The sequence below is a fragment of the Belonocnema kinseyi genome, chromosome 3 (assembly GCF_010883055.1).
Source record: "Belonocnema kinseyi isolate 2016_QV_RU_SX_M_011 chromosome 3, B_treatae_v1, whole genome shotgun sequence".
NCBI lineage: Eukaryota > Metazoa > Arthropoda > Insecta > Hymenoptera > Cynipidae > Belonocnema > Belonocnema kinseyi.
In genome coordinates this window covers 43,986,946-44,007,022 of record NC_046659.1, presented here as the reverse complement: position 1 = coordinate 44,007,022, position 20,077 = coordinate 43,986,946, and positions in this window count along the sequence as shown.

The window sequence follows — 20,077 nt, the reverse complement described above, 5'->3', positions numbered from 1 at the left end:
TTATGGTCATTGTGACTTACCATGTTCTTAGTTGGGACAGCAGACCAGGACCATTTCGCTGGCCCCAGCACCCACGCAAATTGAACTTCTTTCCGCCTAATATTTAGTGCAGAATTCATATAAATTTGTAGAATGAAAATTATAATTTGTAAGCGAAACGTTTTTCTGGCCCTGACATTGTCCAAAATCTACTTTATATAGGTGCATTGTTTTCGTCTTTATTTGCTCAAATTTGTGCCAAAAACTTGAAGCCCTTCAAACCACCTCTTTTTAATCGAACACCATATCAGGACCAGCGAAACTATTCGCTGGCTCTGCCGTGCTGTTTTCTACGCAGGCGATAGTTTTAGGGGTTGAAATTCGTAGCATAAATTTGAAAAAATTAAGGCGAAAATTTTGCCCCCATATAAAATTGATGTTGGATTATGTCAGGGCCGGCTAAACGTTTTAATGGCCCCGTCAAGGTGTTTGCCTAACAAGGGTTGATTGTTAGGGGTTGAAGTCAGCTGCACAAATTTAAAGAAAACATAAAGAAAATAATGCACACATACAAAGTTAATGTTGATAAAATGTTTATATTTTGTTTCATAATCAAAATAGAGAAAAATAGCAGTGATATCCTATTAGAGCTGTAAATGCATGTCCGCAGCGAGCCTGCTCACCCTCGTCAAACTCCAGTCAACAGACTCCCCGCAGGGTGATGAATGATACGGAATGAATGAAGACTGGGCATTGTTGCGAGATTTCGGCTAGTTATAAAAACAGACATTATGAAATCATTGATTAATTCAGTTTCAATTAACAGAATTACTTAATGTATATAATTACAAGAAGTTTTAAAAAAAGATTAATTAAAATCGGTTCATATTTGCATTAATAACATGAATCTTCATATTCTGTTCATTCACACCGCAGTTTTCTAGCACTCATATCTTGAAGCACAAAAAGTCGATTTGTCAATCAAATCATTACATTATAGATTATACGTCCTGAAACGGCAGGTTCAGCTAACACTGCACGTTACTATTACTGTTCTTCCCTTTTTTATTATTAAACAAAATATAAACATTTTCTCCAAAAAATGGTTCTTCTTGCTTCGAGATATGGTTATGTAGATGAGGTATGCAAAAAATTAGACAAAAATATTAAACCATGCGGCCACGAAATTCAGAATTTATTTTAACTTGTTTAAACAATTATTATATATTTTCAGAATTGTCCCCCCTGTAAATAGTAGGAATCGTCGAAGATTATTTTCGTCAGGATATTTATTAGATTAAAATAATAATTTGTTTAAACAATTTGTTTCCCGTACATAGGAAAAAAAATTATTTACTGCAATTGATGGCACAAACGATTCCTACGACTTACACGGGGAAGTGACTGTGAAAATAAATAATAATTGTAACAAATAAGACTAAATTCCCTGAAGACGTCCATTATTCATGCAAACGTTAAACAATTTTCCTGAATCTCTGATTCCCTTGTTTGTAATTATATAAATTAATTGATTCTGCACATAAAAAATAAATTAATCTACGGTTTCATAATGACAGTTTTTGTAAAATACTTTTATCTCATAATAATGAAAGTGCCATTTTGTCGTTATTATGGATATCAGAATAACGAAATCGCGTCTGAATTTTGGGTCCGCACAATTAAATATTTTTGTCTAATTTTTTGCATACCTCATCTAAACAAACATATTTTAAAGCAAGCAGAGCTATTTTTTGATAAAATGTTTATATTTTTTTAATATTGAAAAAGGGAGAAACAGTTAGTGATAAGACGCAGTGTTAGCTGAATAGGCCGTTAAATCTAGATTCTAATTTTAATCTAAATGCATAAGATTAATAATAATGAGCTAAAAAGTAAATATAAAACAGACCTATGCACAAAATACTTCTAAACATGGGACTTGCATATTGGTGGCGGTAGTGAGAAAGTGTGCAGGGGCAGGCGGTGAGAAGTTTTTACGGAGTTTGTATGAAAGGTGTAAGTGGAGTGTGACGGTGCAATTCTAGGAGAAGAGTACGATTGTAAGGGGTACATTTACAAGATAGAAATTAATTTACATTGTAGTTGGAGGGTGGGATTTGGCTTAATAGTAAAAGTGAGGTTAGGTTTGCAAGGGAGCGAAGTAATTTTGTTGTCAGTAGTTTGGACTTTCAAGACGGACAAGGGGAGTTCTCTTAGAGCTGGGGGATGTTAGGGATGAGAAAGGGTTGTCTGCAAGGTATGTGAGGAGTGAAATAGGGCAAAGGAACTGAAAATTTGGGGCGGTAAGCGACTGCCATTTTTTCTTTCTCACCGACACCGCCTCCTTCTGCAATCCCTTTACTTCCTAATCAGCTGGCCCCCTCTGCAAACCCTTTACTTCCCCCTCGCTGGCACTGGACGCTCTCTTCCTTGCCTTATCGCTTCCTTTACTCCGACTCTTCCCCTCTCTGATGCGCCACTCGACACCGGGCCACGCACAGCTGCCCGTCGCATCCTTCTTGAAATTTCCTCCCCGTCTAATTCACTACCAGCCAGTGTCTCCAGAACGTGGGATTTTTCGGACCCCACCACTCTCCCATCTGGGAGCGACACATTCAAACGTAGTGTGTCGATGAGTCGGCTCTGTTAAATGCTGCGAAGCCCAGCCTCCTGTAAAGCCGAAAATCCACGAGCAGGAATCCGAGATCTCCCAATCTCACGAATGACGATCTAGCTGCTCCTCGAATTTATTCAGGTTTTGAAATCATGAGTTACCTTAGAACCATTAGGCTTATTGCGAAGAGGCAAATATAATTGACTTTATGTAAATAGATATAGGGACAAGACTTCTGGGTCTAAAATGTTTCAAATTTAGTGCTGCATACCTTAGTCATATTTTTAGTAAACAATGGATTTTAACAAATAAAAAACAAATTTTCGTCAAAATAGTTAAATTTTCAACCCAAGCAATTACTTTAAAAAATAAATTTTGTAACTTAAACATTGTAGTTTATACTGAAGTTTGCATTTGAAAAAATTAATTTTTAAACCCAAATAAATGCGATTTTATCAACAAAAGAAATTAATTTTTATCTAAAACAAATTATTTTTAAAGAAGAATAATTCGCCAACAAAAAAGATAAATTTATAACTAACAAGAACATTTTTCAAGAAAAAAAAAGTGAACAAAATTGTTCAATTTTCATCTATCGAAACGAATTTTAAACTAAAAAAAATAAGTATTCGATCAAAAATGCACTAGTTACATTTTCAGACAAAAAACGGAATTGGCAACGAAAGAAATTAATTTTCAACTAAAATTATAATGTTTCAACAAAAAATTTAATAGATAAATTTTCAGTTGAATAATAATTATCAACCCCAAAAAATCAAAGTTTCAACAAAATATTTAAATACAATACAACCAACAATTTTTCAGCAAAATAGATTAATTTCCAAAAAATAGATGAACTTTTAACCATTTTATACGAAAATAAAAGAAGTTTTAACAAAAAATGCATTTTCATCCAAAGAAATGAATTCTTGATTAAAATAGATGAATTTTTAAACAAGAGAAATAATTTTCTACCAAAACAGAAGAATTTTTGACTGAAGAAGTTCAGTTTCCTACCAAAAAAATTCAACCAAAAATGGTAAAATTAAATTTTTAGTATAAGAATATGTTTTTTCAGCAACAACGAAATCGAATTTTCAACAAAACAGTTAAATTATCAACCAAAATAGTTATTTTAAAAAATTTTAATTTTAAAATAGTTTCCTTTGCGATGGAAGAAATGAATTTTCAACTGAAAATTGTTTTTAAAAAAACACACAGTCGAATTTACAACAGAATGGTTCATTTTTTAAACATACAGTTAGATTTTCATTTAAAAAATTGTTTTTCAGCCAAAAATGGAATGGAATGAATTCTGAGAGAAAATTTAAAAAAATATAATTTTTTAAAATTATTTCGTAGATTTTCCATATTATATAATTTTAGAAAAAATAAGGAATTTAATTCTTATTAAGCCTTCTTGCGCAATTTTGTCGCACCATTTTTTGTTATGTTTATGTTGGTTTGTAAAATTTTCTTTTAAATTTTAGTATTTAGTAATTTTTATTTGCAAAAATGTACTTTAAAAAAAATCAAAAAGATTTTGAAACACATCAAACGATTTCCTAAAATTTAAAAGAAGAGTGTAGAAGATTTTAAAGCAAGATGTTTCAATTTGATAAGATTAAAAAGTTTTAAAAAACTTAAATAATTCAGTAATTCAAGAAATATTTAGAAGAATGGAAGAGGTTCAAATCTAATCTTAAACTTAAACTTAAATTTCTTAAAAATGTAGATTTTCAAAAATTTCGAAAAAATAAACTTTAGAAGCTTTAAGGGAATTCAGAAAGATTTCAAGGAGATAAAATTATTTTTCTTAAAATTTCTGTGAAAAATTTAAAAGATTATGAGTAAATTTTTTCACATCTTGAATGCTTTTTTTAAATTTTCAGAAAAATGTAGTAAGTTAAAATTTTTTTTCAAATTTATTTTGTTTTAAACGTACTAGAAATATTTAAAAACTTGAAAACATTTCTCAAAATTTATCAATTATTCGTTGACATCTCCCAAACTTCTAAATGTCCTAATCATCTTTTAAAAAGACTCGAATTTTTCTAATATTTTTTTGAGAATTTTAAGAGAAAAAGCCAAACAGTTATTAACTTGGCCTCATTCAAAAGACTGATCATTTGAAAAAAATGTTGTAAAATTTTCCTTTGAATGTGGTGTGGATAAGAATTTTATTTAAAAATGTGTGGGGGTTTTTCTGAACAGAAAACTGCATGAATTTCTGAACTTTCTTATTTTTATTATTTTAAGTGTATTTTAATCTGCTTTACATTCAGTGAAAAATCATATGCTGAAAAACGATAAGAGAAATATCTATTTCTTCAATTTGAACCATAATTTGAAAGCCGATTCTTCACAGTATTTTACTAACTGATGGAGATATTTTTATAATTTTATTCCTGAAATCTATTCCCTAAGGTCAAACATGTTACACAATTATCGTAAAATTTAAAAAACACCATATTTCTCCATGAAGTAAATTTTGTTGCATTTATTTTACAATTATTTACAATCAATTCCCAATTACACTTATTTCACAATTAAAATAAAATTGTAAAAGTTAAATTTTGTAATTTTGATATAAGTATTTTAAGGCATTAAAGATTTTGTACAGATTTCATATACAATAAAATGAGTATTATCAGTTTATAAATTTATATTTAAATAATTATTATAAGGTTCTTAAGAAAATTAAAAAATAGATCTGCGAATATATCAGATGTGTCTGAAAAGATCCTAGGAGATTTTTAAGACATTTTATTTTTATTTTATAGGATTTTAACAAATATTACGAAAATTTCTTATCTATTTAAAACGTTTTGAATTCTTGAAGATATTGGTATCTCTCTAGAGTTTTTATCAAAAATTAAAAAAATCATTCAAAATGTAGAAAAAAATTTCCTTATAATCTTCTAAATTTTCCTAAGCATTTTAAGAAACCATGTTTATTCTCCTGAAATCTTTCGAGATTCTTTAAAATTTCCTAAAGTTTATCTTGCGTTTCTAAAACACTTCTCTGAATTTTTCCTATTTTTTTTTAATTATGCAAAATTAAAAAAAATGCCTCCACAGTTTTTCAGATGCTTTGAGAATATTTGAAATCTTTTGAAATATTTTGAAATGTTTAAACATAATCTTTTCAAATTAATTTTTGGAAATAAAAAATTATGTTAATTATTTCTTTAAAAATCTTTGGAAGTTTTTATTATTTTCGAATCGTTTCAAAATTTTTGAATATCTCTAAAACTTACTCAAATTTGAAAGAATTATGTTCCTTAATTTTTCTAAAGTTAAGTAATATGGAAAAATTACAAAATTTTGCCTTAAAATATTTTACGTACTTTTTAGACATTTTAGGAAATAATAAAAAATGTTTTGTAATCTTTTTTCAATTTTCTGTTAGAATTCATTCCAAAAAATTATTCGTTTATCGACTTTTATTATTATCTTTTCATTTTACATACGTATCCATTATATCTTATCGAAATTTAATATAAAAGTCTGAAATGTTAAATGTATTTAAATACTACAATTTTTAATGTTTCCATATTTTTAGAAATAATTCAAAAAATTGTATGTATAATTAAAATAAATTGTTTTTAAATCTGATTGTACTTATTCCAAGTTATCTTTTTTGAATTTTCAAAATTTATGCAATTACTTATTCTGATTGGAAATAATTAAACCTCTTGCGATTAAAATCGGGGATTCTGCTTGAGAAGAAATGTGCTGAAGGTAATTTAAAAAAAAATCATTCGAATTTTAATTTTAAACACTGATAATTGTACACAATTTCCAGGCGCATCTTTCTTATTCATCTACAGGAATTTTTAGGTTTTTCAGTTTTTTAAATGAGTTTATCCTACGTTTCTAAAACTCCTCTGAACTTTCAATTCTTTTTTAATCTCATCAATTCTACTCAATATTTTTTGAATTTATTCGATTATTTGCACTTTTAAAAAATTTGTAATGTTATCGAATTAAAAAATGTTGATTTTAAAACCTTTTACAATCTTTTTCGAAATTTTAGGAAATTTTTTGATGTGTTTAAAAATCTTCTTCAATTTTCTTTTAAAGCACATTATACAAAATAAAAAATTATAAAAAATTTTCACACGTTACTTAGGAAAATAATTCTTTTTTTTCTAATCTTATCTGGTCTCCTAATCTTTCAAAATTATTCAAATTTTTCCTGATTTTTTTTATTATTAAAAAAATTGTGTAACAAAATTGCACCAGAAGGCTTAATAAGAATTATGTTCCCTAATTCAAGATGTGAAAAAATTGACTCATAATCTTTTAAATTTTTCACAAGGAATTGTAAGAAAAATAATTTTATCTCCTTGAAATCTTTCGGAATTCCCTTAAAGCTTATACAGTTTATTTTTTCGAAATCTTTGAAAATCTACATTTCTAACAAATTTACGTCTAAAATTAGATTTGAATCTCTTCAATTCTTCTAAATATTTCTTGAATTTACTGGTTTATTTATGTTTTTTAAAACTTTTTAATCTTATCAAATTGAAACATTTTGCTTTAAAATCTTCTACTCTCTTTTAAATTTTAGTAAATATTTTGATGTGTTTCAAAATCTTTTTGATTGTTTTAAAAGTACATTTTTATAAATAAAAATGATTGAAAATTTTCAAACGATTTTAATTTTCTCTCCGAATTCATTCCATTCCATTTTTGGTTGAAAGATAATTTTTAAAATTAAAATCTAACTATATGTTTAAAAATTCAACTATTCTGTTGTAAATTCGATTGTATGTTTTTTGAAAACAACTTTCAGTTGAAAATTCATTTCTTCCATCGAAAATAAAACTATTTTAAAATTAAAATTTTTTAAAATAACTATTTTAGTTGATAATTTTACTGTTTTGTTGAAAATTTGATTTTGTTGTTGTTGAAAGAACATTTTCTTATACTAAAAATTTGATTTTATCATTTTTGGTTGAATTTTTTTGGTAGGAAACTGAAATTTCTCAGTCAAAAATTCTTCTTTTTTGGTAGAAAATTATTTTTCTTGTTTAAAAATTCATCTATTTTAATCAAGAATTCATTTGTTTGGATGAAAATGCATTTTTTGTTGAAACTTCTTTTATTTTGGTATAAAATGGTTAAAAGTTCATCTATTTTTTGGAAATTAAACTATTTTTCTGAAAAATTGTTGGTTGTAAATTGATTTTTTAAACTGATAATTTAACCGTTTTTCGTTGAAAATTTATCTATTTTATTAACAAAAATTTTTCTGTTATAAAAATGATTTTTAAAATTTTGAAATTCTGTTTTCGGTAGAAAGTTATTGGTTTGAAAATTAAAATATTTGTTTGCAAATTACATTTTTTCTTGGGAATTTAAATATTTTGTTGAAACTTTGATTTTTTGGGGTTGATAATTATTTTTCAATTGAAAATTTATCTATTCAATTTTTCGTTGAAACATTATAATTTTAGTTGATAATTAATTTCTTTTGTTGAAAATTCCATTTTTTGTCTGATAATGTAACTAGTCCATTTTTAATCGAATACTTACTTTTTTAGTTTAAAATTCGTTTCTAAAGATGAAAATTGAACAATTTTGTTGACCATTTTTTTCTTGAAAAATTTTCTAGTTTTTTCTAATTTTTAGTTATAAATGTATCTTCTTTGTTGGCGAATTATTCTTCTTTAAAAATAATTTGTTTTAGATAAAAATTAATTTCTTTTGTTGATAAAATCGCATTTATTTGGGTTTAAAAATTAACTTTTTCAACTGCAAACTTCAGTATAAACGACAATGTTTAAGTTAAAAAATTTATTTTTTAAAGTAATTTCTTGGGTTGCAAATTTAACTATTTTGTCGAAAATTTATTTTTTATTTGTTAAAATCAATTGTTTACTAAAAATATGACTACGGCATGCATCACTAAATTTGAAACATTTTAGACCCAGAAGTCTTGTCTCCTATATCTATTTACATAAAGTCAATTATATTTGCCTCTTCGCAATAACCCTAATGGTTCTAAGGTAACTCAGGATTTCAAAACCTGAATAAATTCGAGGAGCAGCTAGATCGTCATTCGTGAGATCGGGAGAGCTCGGATTCCTGCTCGTGGATTTTCGGCTTTACAGGAGGCTGGGCTTCGCAGCATTTAACAGAGCCGACTCACCGGCACACTACGTTTGAATGTATCGCTCCCAGATGGGAGAGTGGTGGGGGCCGAAAAATCCCACGTTCTGGAGACACTGGCTGGTAGTGAATTAGACGGGGAGGAAATTTCAAGAAGAATGCGACGGGCCATACACCCAAGTACGCACTGCAGCCAACAGATCTCTCTGAAGGCTACTGTAAGTGGTACTGAATTTTATGCGACATTAGCCTTCAGAGACATCTGTTGGCTGCTGCAATCCGTACTTGGGTGTATGGATTGGTTACAGTTACCGACGGAAGAGCGGGAGGTGGGCAGCTATGGCACTGGCAGTGCTGGTAGAGAATTAGTCGGGGAGGAAAGGACCCCGTACTAAATGTATGGGAAAATGGCTTTCGGCGGATTTAGCTGAAACTTTGTAATTTTTAAGGTTATAAGTGCCGGATGAAATATCCATAAAAAAAATCCAAAAAAATGGACAGTTTTAACGCTATGCGACGCTAAGCGATCAAGATCAGTGAATAAAACGAATTACAAGAGATTTTGTTACAAAAGCGATGTCAACATAGAAATCACGGTTCAGATCGTGGTCTGTCATATTGTCGCCTACATTGTTGACTCATATAGCGCGCTTCTCAAAACGATCGAACGCTAAGCGCCCAAGATTTTAATTTGATTAATTAATCACTTCTTTAAAGGCAGACATGGTACCCAAAGTAACATCAGTAATTAGTGCGCACATACTAATAATAACATTCTACCCTTCACAAGAGGGTTGAACGCTAAGCGCTCAAGATAAGCAAATAAAACCAATCCTAGTAACTTTAGCGACAAAAGCCATGTCACTATAAGAATCACGCATCAGAAAGTAGTCAGTAATATGTTTAGCCAAACCAATGAGTTATATTGCGCACTTCTTGAAACGATCAAACGCTAAGCGCCCAAGATTTGAACTTGACTAAGTAATTACTTTTCTAAAGACAGAAATGGTATCCAAAGTAACATTAGTATCTAGTGCGCACAACGATAATAACAGAGTGTCGTGAGAGGGTCGAACGCTAAGCGACCATGATCAGCGAATAGAACCAATCCTAGTAGCTTTAGCGACACAAGCGACGTCAGTATACAAAACACGCATCAAGAATGTCATTGGGTTGGCTAAACATGTTACTGACCACTTCTTGATGCGTGTTTCGTATACAGACATCGCTTGTGTCGCTAAAGCTACTAGGATTAGTTCTATTTGCTGATCATGGGCGCTTAGCGTTCGGCCCTCCGGCGAAGGTTACACTGTTATTATCGATGTGCTCACTAGTTGCTAATGTTACTTTGGATACCATTTCTGCCTTTAAAAAAGTAATTACTTAGTCAAGTTCAAATTTTTTGCGCTTAGCGTTTGATCCTTTCGAAAAGTGCGCAATATAACTCATTGGTTTGGTTAAACATATTATTGACTTCTTTCTGATGCTTGATTCTTATAGCGACATCGCTTTTGTGGCTAAAGTTACTAGGATGGGTTTTATTCGCTGATCTTGAGCGCTTAGCGTTCAGTCCTTTTGCGAAAGGTTAAATGTTATTATCGGTATGTACGCACTAGTTACTAATGTTACTTTGGGTACGATTTCTGTCTTTAAAGAAGTGATTAATTAATCAACTTAAAATCTTGCGCGCATAGCGTTTGATCGTTTTGAGAAGCGCGCTATATGAGTCAACGATGTAGGCGAAAATATGACAGACCACGATCTGAACAGTGATTTCTATGTTGACATCGCTTTTGTAACAAAATCTGTTGTAATTCGTTTTCTTCACTGATCTTGAGCGCTTAGCGCGGCATAGCGCTAAAACTGTCCATCTTTTTGGATTTTTTTAACGGATATTTCATCCGGCACTCATAACCTTAAAAATTACAAAGTTTCATCTAAATCCACCGAAAGCCATTTTCCCATACATTTAGTGCGGGGTCCTTTCAAGAAGGACGCGACGGCCAGCTGTACTTGGCCCGGTGTCGAGTGGCGCGTCAGAGAGGGGGAAGAGTCGGAACGAAGGAAGCGATAAGGTAAGAAAGAGAGCGTCCAGTTCTAGCGAGGGGGAAGTAAAGGGATTGCAGAGGGAGGTCAGCTGAGAGGGGAAGTAAAGGGATTTCAGAGGAAGGCGGTGTCGGTAAGAATGAAAAAGAGGATAAAATGAAGCAAATGGAAAAAGAGATTCGGGTGCGGAAAGAAAGGGCAGAAAAAAGACTTGAGAAGGTGGAGTGCAGGTCGAAAATGGAAGTAGTTGACAGGGGGAGGGCGGGAAGCAAGTTATTTCGGAGATGGTGAAGAATATGATAGAAGCGAAAGTGGCAGGGCGTAATAATGAAAAGGAGGAGAGAGTGGGTAGGGAAAAGATTAGGTGCGATTGAGTTGAGGATGGAGAGAAGAGAGAAGGTAGATAGGAGAAATAATATAGAAAAAGAGGATTGAGGCTGAAGAACGGAACAGAAAGGAGGGGGTGAATGCGCTGCTACAAATCATAGGGTGGGTTAAAAGTGAGGTAGGGAAAGTTAGGATAAAGGGGAAAAAGACAATGAAGTGGCAGTGGTGGAATTGGAGAGCTGGGAAGAAAAATTGTGGTTAATGCGTAACAAATATAGGATGAAGGACAAGAAGTTTTTCACTGATCAAGATTTGACGAGGAAGGTAAGGGATCTGCATAGAATGCTAAATGACAGGACTAGGAAGGAGAGTAGTGAATGGAGAGCTGCGAAGGTAGGGTATCGGAAAATAAAAATAGACGAGAAAATGTGGCTATGTGACGAGGAGAAGGAGGTGTTGAAGGAAGTTCAGGGGAACTTGTTTCGTGGAAAGTAGAGGGGAGGGGGAGATCAAAGCAGGGTGGAGGAGTGTCAAAGGTGTTGTACTGGAACGTAGCAGGTGTAAAGAAGAAAGATGAGGATTTCTGGAGGTATAATCAAGAATTTGATGCGATTGTACTGGTAGAGACGCAGGTAGAGCGAAAGGAATGGGATAGAACAGAGCGAAAGTTGTTAAGGGGGTATACGTGGAGGCTACATGAGGCCGTCAAACTAAAGAGGAAAGAAAGGGCCAGTGGGGGAATTATAACAGGAATTAGGGATGGATTAGAGGAAGAAGTTCATGGAAAGGAAGAGGGGGGGGGGCGTGAAAATGAGGACTGTAAATATAGGAAAGGTAATGTATAGATTTGTAGCTGTGTACAATAAGGATGGGATTAAAAGGATAAAAAAAAGGGTGAAAAACTTACTAGGAGAGAGAGATGAGGGGATAGTGGTACTGGAGGGTACTTTAATGCAAAAATTGGAGGGGAAGGGGGCATGTATCGGGAAGGGGAGAGCTTCGAAAGAAAATCGAAGGATAAGATAATAATTAAAGAGGGGGAGATTCTAAGAGACTGGATGGAGGGCGGAGTTTGGTGGCGTTGAATGTCATGGTAAAAGGGGACGAAGGGGACATACACGTATGTGAGTAAGATGGGTGTATCGGTGATAGACTATGTGATTATGAGCATGCTAGGGTAGGAGGAGGTAAAGAAATTCGGAAACTATGTGTGGATTATGCCAAGGGAGAGAGCGCAATATTTGTGTGAAAAAGGAGAGCAAGGAAGTCAGAAACTTATAGCGACAATGAGATGCGGTTGCATGGAGAATTATAATAGGTTCTGGCTTTCTAGAGAGAAAAGAATGCGTGAACTGTGCGGGAAGGGGGATGCAAAAGTTCAGCTCTGATTTGAAGAATGTGAAGAAGTGAAAGGAGTGAAATAAGCATGGAGTTATCGTTGCATGAAAGTGGGGACAAAAGGGCAGTAGCATTGGTGAAGGGGGTGTTGGGTAAGATGGAGAAGAAGAGAAGGAAGGAGGAAGAGGAATGGAGAAGGAAGGATTGTAAATAGGAGAGGAAGTGGAGGCAAGAAAACTGTAAATATTGTAAATAATAGTTAAGTATTAGGCGTTAGCCGCGGGGTTTTTCTAACTGGCCCAAACCTCTTAACAGTGCCCGGTCTTCATTTGTTATGTTAGTTCAGTGCTATTAGAAAATTTTACATTGACGACCTCCAACTTTATACATAATTTCAACTTTTTTTTGCCATTAATTAGTAGTCAAATGAAAGTAATAAATTAGAGTTTGCGCATGCGCAACATCAACCTTTTCTCCGCAATGTTGTAAAATGTATTACTTTCTAGTTTTATGTATTGCTCAAAGTCTATTCCTCCTACGAAGACAAAACTGGGCTATTTCGATTCGTTAGCGGTTTTCCTAATTATAATTATGGGGTATTATGGTCCGTTTGATGCACAGGAAAAAGTTATAGGCGCTGTAAGTTAAAAAAAAATGTTCTTGCTTCAATTTTCACTTTTTTACTTTAAACTTTGTTTTGGTACATCTAAGACAAAAAACCTTCCTGATAAAGTTAGAGAAGAACGTTTTCCAATCCACACCTAAATTTAAGCGTGCAATTGTGAAGTCGTTTGATTAATCCGGTGGCGCTCGCTAGTATCGAGGTGCGCTTGGTCTCTCTCTCTATTTCTATACTCATGAAGTAATTTAACTGCACTAACATAAAAGCAAACAATTCATTTTTAACAAATAAAATACAAATTTTCGACAAAATAGTAGAATTCTCAACAATAACAATAAATTTAAAAAGATAGCATTTTCAACTGAAAAGTTTATGGATGAATTTTAAAACAAGAAGAATAATTTTCCATCAAAAAAGTTAAATTTTTAACTAAAAAGATAAATTTTGAAGACAAAAAAGATGTCAACAAAATTGTTCAACATTAATCTTCAGAAACCAATTTCAAACTAGAACAATATAAGTATTTAAACAAAAATGGTGTAGTTAAATTTTCGAATGAAAATAGGATTTTCAACAAAATGTGTGATTAAATTTTCAAAGAAAGAAATTAATTTTCAAACAAAAAAAGAATTTTCTACCAAAAATGAAACAGTTGAATTTTCTGTTCAAAAAATTAATTTTTAATAAAAAAACATTCGAATGTATAACAAAATAGGGCAAGTTTAACATAAAAAATGTATTTAAGAACAAAAATACTAATAATTTTCCACAAAAGACGAAATTTCAACAAAATACATTAATTTTTAACCACATAGTTTAATTCCCAAATAAAGACGATAATTTATTAAACAAAAAATTACATAGATACATTTACAATTAAAAAATAATTATTAACCGAAAAAAAGTCAGTTTGAACAAAATATTCGAATTTTCAAGCAAAAAATTAAATTTGCAAACAAGTAATTTAATTTCCAAACTATAATTTTCTTCTGAAAGCAGATGCTGAAAATGTTTGAAAATCAAATTTAAAACAACAACAAAAAACGAATTTTTAACAAAATAGATCAATTCTCAACGAAAAGAAGTTACCTTATCAGTTTAAAAAATAAATATACAACAAACAATTTGTCAGCAAAATAGTTTAATTTCCAAAAGCAATATGAACTTTCAACCATTCTATACAAAAAAAAAGAATTTTTTCAAAAAAAAAAGCATTTTCAAACCCAAAAAATGAATTCCGAAATATTAACGACCGTTGACGAATATAGATGAATTTCTTAAACAAGAACACGTTTCTTCCAAAAAAGACGAATTTCTAACTGGGAAGGGCAAATTTAAAAAAAAACAAAAAAAAAACAATGAATTTTCAACAAAATTGTTAAATTTTCAAATACAAAAAAGATGTTAACGAAAAATGATAGTTAGATTTTCAGATTAAGAAAATGTTCTTTTAACCAAAAAATTCGTAAATTGAACTAAACAGTTAAATTATTAACCAAAAAATGAATTTTCAAACAAGAATAATTTTCTTTTAAAAAAGATGACTTTTCAACTGAAAAAGATAATTTTAATAAAATGTTTAAATATTGTTATATTATTAACTTGAAAAATTTATATTAAAACTAGAAAATAAGTATTCAACCAAAAATGGAATAGTTACATTCTCAAATATAAAAATGACATCATTTTGCTTAATTTAAACCTACAACACTTTTTTCTTACCATGAAAAATGGAAAAATGTACATTTTTAAAATATATTAATTAAAACAATTGATTTATCGTTGAATATATTAAATAATTACGAGTAGTTGAAAGAATAGTGCAGTTGAAGTACGTAATAAGTATAGAAAGAGAGAAAGAGAGACACCAAGCTCATTTCGACACTAGCAAGCGCCACCCGATTGATCAAATGACTTCACAATTGCACGCTTGACTTTAGGCGTGGATTGACTGGCACTCAATTAAGCTATCAGGATGAATTTTTTTTAAATACACAGAAAACATTCTTCTTCAACTTTGTCATGAAGGTTTTCCGTCCTATGTGCACCAGAAAATGTTCAACGCAAAACAGTAAAAATTGAAGCACGAAAACAATGTTCGTTTCAACTTACAGCGCCTATAACTTTTTTCAAGTATTCAACCAAAAATGGAATAGTTACATTTTCAAATATAAAAATGACATCATTTTGTTTAATTTAAACCTAAAACACTTCTTTCTTACCATGAAAAATGGAAAAATAGTAAATTTTGAAAATATATTAATTGAAATGATTGATTTATCGTTGAATATATTAAATAATTACGACTAATTGAAAGAATAGTGCAGTTGAAGTACGTAATAAGTATAGAAGAAGAGAAAGAGACACACCAAGCTCACCTTGACGCTAGCAAGCATTGATTGATCAAACGACTTTACAATTGCACGCTTGACTTTAGGCGTGGATTGGCTGGCACTCAATTAAGCTATCAGGATGAATTTTTTTTTAAATACATAGAAAACATTCTTCTTCAACTTTGTCATGAAGGTTTTTCATAATAGATGCACCAGAAAATATTCAACGCAAAACAGTAAAAATTGAAGCACGAAAAAAGTGTTTGTTTTAACTTACAGCGCCTATAACTTTATTTCAATGCATCAAACAGCCCATAATACCCTATAATTATATTTAGGAAAACCGCTAGCTAAGCGAAATAGGTTGGTTTCGTCTCTGTAGGACAAATAGAACTCGATCAATTGATAGAAATAGAAAGTAATACGTTTTTCAATATAGCGGCGTAAGGGTTAATGATGCGCATGCGCAAACTTAGATTTAACATTCTCATTTGACTACTAATTAATGATGAAAAATCTCAGACCATGTGTAAAGTTGGAGGTCAAAACCTAATTGCACTGGACTACGTGCCATTCATCACCCTGCGGGGAGTCGCTGACTTGAGTTTGATGAAGGTGAGCAGGCTCACTGCGGACATCCATATACAGCTATCACTCAGTTTCAATGCGATTTTTCTCTGTTGTTTATTACTTTTTTATCATTTCGCAAAATATAAACTTTTTATCCAAAAACGGCTCTGCTGGAGTTGAGGCATGGTTTTTTAGACGAGATATGCAAAAATTCAGACAAAAATATTCGACCGTACGGCCACAAAATTCGGACGCGATTAGACATTATGATAAAGGGCCTTAAGGCGTTTTCTGGAATCTTCGAACCCCGAGAAAAAGGTCTTTAATTCGAGAAACGCCGTGAATGCATTTATTGTAAGCTGCGAAATTCTTTTGCCGTGAATATCGTTTTCTCAAATCACGAACTGCAGAAAATGAATCAGAATCCGCGGTACACTGGAATAAAGATTTGAACAGTTTTCGTCAATTTTCTCGGCTTCGTTCATTTTGCATTTAATGGTGGTTTCTTCTATCAGAATAGATATTTACCATATGCTTTTGGGGTCGCTGAATCCGAATCCGAGATCCAAAAACCCCCAGCGGGTCAGGGTTCTGACATAATCTCAAAATATCTTATAAATTTTTTTTCGAGTACGGGGGTCAGACCATGTTTATTATATGTTTTTGGGATTACTAAATGTTAGGAGCGAATTTTATAATTAAATTCTTTTTAATTAATGTGTTTTGCAATATTATTTCGAATCACATTAGTTTCAGACTCTTTACGAGTTACAAAGTCAGTCTGCTCGCTAGCAAACTAAGAACTAGTACTGGCGCTGCATTACCAATCGCAAGGCTAGAAGGAACCAACTTGCGAATGAGGAGAGCAACTAAATTATGCATTTTTTCACGTGCATTTAAAACTCCACTTCTGCGATTAAATAAATTATGTAAGGGCGGATTATGTACAGCCAGAAGAAAGGAAATCACGAGCATGATCAACATGTTCGCATACGTATAAACATTTGCGAGAGCACCACGCTTACTCTCTTTTTCTCGCACACACCTAAACATAGCGCTGTCCTACAGGTTTCACACGCGGTCTTGCCTCCTTTCTTCCTCCCCATATTCTTACATGCAACCAAGCTATGCACAATGATCACGACTATAGTTCATTGTACCTGAACCTTTTTTTCTGACGTTCATTGTTTTATTTCTTCCTTCGTATATAATCCAACCTTATTTCAGCAATATCATTACCCGGAAGACAGGCAGCGCATTTCTTTTTGTTTGCTTTTTCAATATTGATGATATAATTTTATAAGTTCATTCGTACGTGACAAACTGATGGTGTCAGCGGTGGGGCCTACCCTTGCTGTTGTCCCTATTTAGCTTCGCTACAAGTAACTTTTGTTGCTACTCAATCAAAAGAAATTTGAAAATTTTGATTTTTGTTTGAATTTCTATGTACTACTCATCCTTTGCAATTATGGTAGCAATGCCTCAAATCGAATAATCAGATGAATCTTTTGGAAGAATAGTAGTCTCTGATTGAATTTTAAACCCACGCTTTCATTTTCTAGGGGACCTCGCTTTAATTGGCTCTGTATTTTTGATTTGGCCATGTTTCGTTGATTCAGCGACTCATTGGACGTTTGGTTTAAGAAATTTTTTGCGCGGACTACTATAATTTATATAAACATGGCTGGTAGGCATATTAATAATCAGACAAGTTTCGAAACGTGGAGTACTTCTAGGTCAAAACCAAAACTTAAGCGTTAATTTGCTAGAGAACATCGTCTCAATCGGCTCGATATTTTTTGACTTAGCAATTCTTCCACTTTCTGTGAAGTTATTGGAACTGTTTTCGAAAGTTTTTCTCGATTATTTTTAAGTTACGCACAGTAATAAGGCTTGAACCACATACTTACGTGCTAATTTGCTAGAATATGCTCAAATTAAATCAAAAACCCACGCGTCAATTAGCTAGCGGACCTCGCCTTACTTGGCTCGGTATTTTTGATTTGGCCTTGTCTCGCTGATTAAGCGAGATATTTCACGTTTGGTTCAAGAAGACAAGAACTACAGAGAATTTAGCAGAGGCCCTGTCGTCCCTCTCCCCACTCTTGCTTTTTTGAACCACACCTTACTAAGATTCCCTAATATAAAAGAAGAATAATAATGAAAAAAATAAATACATGTTAGTCAACCGCAGGCTAATTTCTTAAAGAAAGTACTTCTTTCCTAGATGAGAAACACTGAAAAGTCGAATCGAAATCATTCAACCTTGATCCGGATTAGATGCTGATGGAAAGGTGGTACCGCGAAGTCTGAATCCAAACCCTAATTTCCATTCTGACTCGGTAAGCTTTCAGCTCTGTGAGAGCATGTGAGTCGTAGGCTCCGTTGCTCATTTTGCAGAGAAGGCGCACCTCTATTTTCTTCTTGTACGACCCCGAAAACGGAAAAGGGGGTCCAGATTAAGTGTTCTTAATTTCGGCCTGGATTTTCCGAAATTTTCGATTCTCTGGCTTAGAGTCAGAGAACCAGAGTTCACAATCCCTCTTGATTAATTATAATCGCGAAGCACGCGATTGAACTCGTGAAAGTTTGGGAAAATACAAGATGAACCCTTCAGAAGTAGAAGGTTCTTTGCCAACACCTCCCTAGAGAGGAAGGAGAGCGGAGAAAAACGTCAGTACCCTGCTGAAGCTCGTAGGTCCGGCAACTACTGTAATCTTGACTTTCCTAGGAAAAGGGTAGTCCCTGTATGCATAGTACGCCCAACCGTACGACTTGCGAATCCTGCACCCGAAGTGGCCGTTGCAAACCCCAACGCGCCTGTCCTAGTAATAGACTTAGATCTGGAAGAGGCCCCTTAACAAGAAAGACGCGCTCTTCGTGCAGAGAACCTCCTTGACCGAGCAATCGAAAACGCACCGGCTGCAGCTCTTGACAACCGCGACCTTTCAAATCATGACACGAGTATTCTAGACCCGGAAGGCAAAATTTTGGACTAAGTATGCCTGTACCAGCTTAAAGATACCAAGTGGGGGTACTGAAATAAATATTCTGGGGAGTTAGTTACATAAGGGATACATAAGGGATACATAAGGGAACTACTTACGGATTGAATCAACAAAACCCTTGTGTTAATTAAAACTTATACTCACAAAGAGAGCTACTAAAATCGTTGGAAGGATCAACCAATCCCAGTTGACAGCTTCACTATCGATGATGCTTACCCAAATGCGATGCCAGCATGGATCATTCCAGGAGTACTAATATCGTAGGAATTTACTCCAACATAAACATCCCTAACCCATCCGCCAATATTGACACAGCCGCGGTAATGGTTTCGGGGCTGGAATGCATGTTATTGTAGCAGAGCACATACCATATTCCTCAGTTTAAAGGTAAAACCCCTAAACTCAAAGAGTTTTTGCAGGATATAGCATATTGAGCAGTATACATAACCTATGCAAATGAACCCGGATTCATCAAAATTGTCCCCAACAATCTGAAAGGCATCGCCCGCGATAGAGTTAGGGACAACCGCTTTAACAAGGTAAACGACTTAATAACACATCTATAAAACGATTTGCCCTCACCAGAAAGTACCAATGGTACTTTGAAAACATATTTAACCTTTGTATGCGGCAAAACGAATCGGTAAGGGTGTCTCATATAGAATATATGCAAATATATAGAAAATACTAGGCAGTCTGATAAGTCCCTGAAGAATGAAACACGGAGACGTTTTTTTGGCCAAAGTCGGTTTTATTTTTCAACATACTCTCCTTCTAGGTCGATACAGCGAGTCCAACGATTTTCTAACTTTTTGATACCGTCCGAAAAGTACTCGATCGGAAGGTCTACAAAAGAAGCCTCAGTTTCAGCTATGAGCTCCTCATTTGAGTAAAAACGCTTACCGGTGAGCCATCTCTTCAGGTTAGGGAACAAGTAATAGTCGCTGGGGACCAGGTCTGGTGAATACGGTAGCTGAGGAACCAATTCGAAGCCGATTTCATGCAATTTTCCTTGTGCATAATGATGAATAGTATGCTCCGGTTATGGTTTTACCTTTTTCAAGATAGTCCACGAATATTATGCCATGTGCATCCCAAAATACGGAGGCCACAACCTTTC